Source organism: Anneissia japonica, unplaced genomic scaffold (genome assembly GCF_011630105.1).
Source record: "Anneissia japonica isolate Jap-2015-1 unplaced genomic scaffold, ASM1163010v1 scaffold7429_len65383_cov117, whole genome shotgun sequence".
Taxonomy (NCBI): Eukaryota; Metazoa; Echinodermata; class Crinoidea; order Comatulida; family Comatulidae; genus Anneissia; species Anneissia japonica.
Window position 1 is genome coordinate 56,875 of NW_022743507.1, and position 5,486 is coordinate 62,360.

Sequence of the window (5,486 nt, forward strand, 5' to 3'; positions counted from 1 at the left end):
ATTATGTCAAATAAACAAGTAAATACTTGTAACTACTGTATGAACGGTACCGTTATGTTACGTGCTGTTTGATTGGCTGATTGATTTGTTATAACATTAATAGGCACGGTCCTCCCAGTGGTGCAACAACGAGTCGTGGGTCCCGGGCCGAAACATTATGTTAGGAGCACCATGCATATCAGTAAAATATTTTTGCTCACAAAGTGACACCAGGTGGGTAATCCCTCTAGTCGAGATAAGTGTTAAGGATGAAAAGACTTTAAATATTAGACAATGCCAAAAAATGTTGTGTGAATAATATTTTGCACACACATTTCTAATTTGAATATTTGCGTGCAACATATATATATTAGGTCTGTGCATATGCATGTGCATTTTCTTGGCTTTGCCAATATAAATAAGTGTTATCAAACAATCGTTCAATCAATCGTTTCAGGGTGGGTCCAGGAGACATGGGTCTATCACAACCCCAAAAAAATAAAGAAGAAAGAGAAAAGAAAGACCCGAAGGAAGGGAGCATGACTTCACTGTAGGCCTATTCCAAAACAAGCTTTATTTTTTTTAAATCTCTGTGGTCTCCACCATTTCTAAACAAAATTCTTTTAATATATCTGTCCCTTATGGGTTAATGGATTCATTCGGTGTAAACACCAAGGAAAACCCACAAAAGTCGGAAGAATACTTGTTTCCAGTGAGGTCCTCCTGGTGGTGATTGGGCACCACACCCGCAGTGGACTAACGATGGGCCCGGGGCCCTGTGGCTTTCTGAGACTGGGGGCCCTTTTTTGATCCAGTCACTACTTTGATTGTGGGTATTTAAATGTGCTCGTTTTTCTAATATTTGGCATTGTATTCTAGATTGCTTTTAAAAACAAAATAAATTATATGATAGGCCTATCAGTTGCAGACCAAGGTATTCAAAATAGAGGGAATGTGGGTAGGGAGGGACATTCACACACCTATGCCACCTCAGCCCCAGCATGGTTGGGGCTAAGGTGGCATAGGTTTTATGAATACGGCATCTCGAAGTGGCCGGAAATGGCACTCATAGATTTAAAATGCGAGTATAACTTCCATTTTTAAAACAATTGGAAAATTTAAGGGGGGGGGGGCCCCCAGGACCCCGATTAAATCTTCACTGGATATACTATGATATATGTCTTACAGTCGATCTTGGAGAAACATTATGCTATTATATATCAACAAAGCCCTTTTGGGTAAGGGTGCCCTAGCGAGGACCCATGATGGGTTGGGGAACCTTTGGGGCCTTAGGTGACAGGGGCCCTGCGGACCGCTGCACAAGAGCGCATTATGTCGTTACGCCACTGTACATTGGGAAACAATTTCCTACTCATTTCCAATTAGTATACTGCGCACTTTAACGTGCACACAGGCCATCAGGCCATAATGCACCAACAGGTTAAATGTCTCATCCGAAAGACGGTGTGCTATCGTAACTTGCATTTTAGCCCTCCAGCTGCAATACAAGGAGAGCAGTGATTGGAATTCAATACACCACCTCCTCCCTAAAGCCCCTTCCAATTATACCATCTTAGAAAACTTTAAGACTTTATCCTCCAAAATGGCTAGAAAGGACTCCCTGTACAGGTGAAAGCTTTATTCATTTTTAAGTCAGTAATTAAAATAACTATAATAATCTCACTAAAATATTTGTAATTACAATAATAATAATAATAATAATAATAATAATAATAATAATAATAATAATAATAATAATAATAATAATAATAATTTTAATATTGGTTGCCTTTCTGCCCTTTAAACCTGTTTCCTTTTGCTGTTTTTGTGATGTGGGTCCCTTTTGTTGAAAAATGTTTAAATGTTGATTGTTTAGATTTTTTTGCTTGAACCCTTTACTTTTGTAAAATTCAACCCATTTTGAGTGATGAAATAAAGAATGATTCGTTTTGATTTGAATCGGAGACCTAGAGATCCCCACGTTTCAGCGCACACAGAGGCTACCACTAGTTTAGGCAACTGAGCCAAGCTGCTCTGCTCCCTGGTTATAAATATAAGTTAAGTAAAAAAAGAAAAGACTTACAACAGTCTATAACCTATACAGAAACTAAAACTCGGTAATTGATTGAGTGAGGCTTTGACTTCTGAGGAATGGAAATAACTCACACTTTCGAATAGGGGAGCAATGCAGAAATAAATAGAAAATAAAAATACAAACATAAGAAAGCATAAACCGAAAGGTCCATTGATTAATATCAGATAAGATAGTATAATACATACTCGAATTATCAAAATGCACGCCATCGTATTAGAGTATGCATTATACTATCTTATCTAAGAAAGCATAGTGTTAAACAAGTACTGAACATTAAAAAGTAACAGATCAAGAAAATGAGTTAGAGCATGTTAACACAAAAGATAGGTACCATTCCAATATTTAATAAGCTCTATTATCTATTTTCTTCCTCCATGATTACAGTAAAACTATTAAAATTCAGAGACGGACAAATATTTACTTCCGCCATAATATATTGTACAGTAAGCCTACGATTTCTGGATCACTTTTTGTTCAGGTCATCTAATAGGCTTGAAAATATCAATATAAAGACAAATATGTTGCTCTGAAACATGATAAGGCCAATCTGAATAAAATGACCATCGTCCTTTACGGTCCAATTGATGATGTTGCAGGCGTTTATCATCCGAATATCCGAATTATTAGTAGGCCTATAAATGTACTGTATACATTATTTTAATCGATTTCAACATGCTGTGTATAATATTTATTAATAGGCCTAAGACTGTGATGGATAACCATGTATTTTATTCTTTATTTATTGACATGTTTAAAGTCGGAGGCGGATATTAAGGTGGGTACTATTATGCAGCCATCCGGGGCTCATACATTTTTGAAAAAATTAAAACAAAATATTTTGTCAAAAGCGTTATATTATTAGATTGCTCGGTAGTAGTAAGTAGGGGCCCATTTTTCCGGGACTAATTTGGACATGGAGGAAGTAAGTTTTTCCCCAAAAAGCACATAGGCATTACATAACTGGTCAAACCTCCATAGTGGGGCATCCTGGGGCATATTTGAAAGAACCCCTTCTAATAAATCTGCCACATATTGTGTTTGTGGGATTTTGGTCTAGGCCTATTTGGTTTTTTCGGAAATTATAGAAAAGGTTAGGTGTTGTTAAGGCGTTGTAGGAGAGTGTTTATCAGTGTTACTGTAAGTATAAGTAGTGGCATCTCCAGGGCCTAATTCGACTCGGACTTCACCCAGAAAGCACATGCGTTACTTAAAGGGGAAGTGCGGGGATGAGACAAGTGGCCATATATTGCTTATTTAACCTTTCCTGAGTTCGGGAAAAATACTTAAAAAATTCAAAACGTTGAGATGTAACGATAATTAGAGAAACAAAACATGATGTGATGAGACGGGAAAATCAGGTGAAAACGAGGCTGATCACTTTTTTCAGTAGCTTGGTAGCATTTTCTAACCAACTCATTAATATTCAAGAGCAGCTGATCGAAAAATCGTCCCGACGATCGAGCAACTAGCCTAGACAATACATAACAGTAGTGTGAAGTCGTGAGTTTTGTGATCGTTTACGTACGCAGTTACAGAGAGACGGGTTTAGTCAACGTCAATTCAATCATGGAGGAATCATTCAATTGAATTAATAAACGTATATCAGTCCGATGACTTGTTTGTTTATAATTAGGCCTATGCCTAGGATTAGCACAGTCAGTGTCTACCCAGCATCAGTAGCGCACTCCTGACCAGGACACTGCTCCAGTCCCGCAGCAGGTGAGTTCGCACGCAGCCTTATCCAGCTGACGGTAAAGTTAGTAGGTTTCTACTACTAGCCTAGAATTGTCATGCCATGGCGACTTTGTCACATTATTTTTTTTTTTTTTCATAATAGGCCAGGCCCCTAGTAGGCCTACTAATAATACTATAAGGCCTAGTTATAGGCCTGGTCCTATGAAAAACTGTCTAGGCCTAGGCCTAAATGTCTAAAAACTGCACTGTCTTAAAATAAAGGTGATGTGCTATAACACTACAGTATATCATCAGAGCCAACACCAATTCCTGTAACAAGAAGATTATTATTGATATACTGTAGGCCTAGAAGCTAGGCTACACAACAATAACGCCCCATTAAATAATAACATGGTGCATATGTTACTCCAAATCTAACTTTCAGCTGTTTTGAAATGTGGAATTCAAATAAAATATATAACAGTATATATATTTTTTTGTAGGACAAGATATGTGATATGCCGAAACATAACACTCTGGCCACATAGGTATTTGCCAGTCGCCATGATGAGACAAACATACCACAACATTTGCCATGAGTACAACCACCCAACATTGGCATCTACGAAAGAAGGTGGTACAAAGCATACAATCACCCAAGACGTTAGCAAGAAACACTCTGGTTGTTTGCTGAAACTTGTAATGAAAGCTACACACAATACAATAAATACTGTACCAGTACTGTACCTGTTTCATTTGCAAAATATCTTTATTATTAAATAATATAGTGTAGTTTTATATAGCGCGCAAATCCATCTAATGTAAGATGCTCAGGGCGCTTGAAATGTGGACTAGGAACTCGATCAATGACTTTCTTTGCCCCTAAGGGTCCCCTCGTGTCTGTGCTACCCGGTAACCCAGTACAAGCAACTATCGTCGTCCACCACCAAAATGGTATAATCCCATTCAATAGTAATCCTTTTGAAGCAAATATGTGACCCACATTTAGAAAACAAATTGTGAGGATTAATTTTGAAATATGTAATGTGCGAAGTTGATAGTACAGTATGAAAATGTGGCTCAATATACAGTGTACAGGAACAACTATTTTAATGTATGGCTTTGTACAGTCTTGTGTAAAGTTATTCTATGAAACTGCTTATTTTTTAATGCCTGGACTTATGCCTATGTCTGCATGCTGATCAATTTGGTATTGGAATTTAAGAGAAAGCTTCAATTTTTTGCTGCACACCATTTTTTGTTTAGTATTTTAAAATATATAGTTGAACTTGCCTATGTCATATCCAAAATGCCATTGAGAAATTGTTCGACCCTAACAAAATTTGACTTGCACTTACGGTAATGGAAAACACAACAATTCGGCATGTAAAATTAGATCGACCTAGAAATTACCGGTATTAAGACCTGTTTACACTTCAACGATAACGATAAAAAAAAAAGCTAAAATGCAATTGTTCATATAGAAAACAAAAGAAATAAGAGAAGTTTTTCCACTAAGACGATTCGAATCGTTATCGAATCGTTCTAGTGTAAAAACTTCTCTTATTTCTTTTATTTTCTATACGAACAATTGCTTTTTAGCTTTTTTATCGTTATCGTTGAAGTATAAACAGGCCTTTAGAGTATGGTAAAGTCGTCTTAGGCAAGTTTAACTACACTGCTTTATTTATCATGTCTGATTGTCTTGTATTATTTACCATAGCCAAAATTTCTTCTT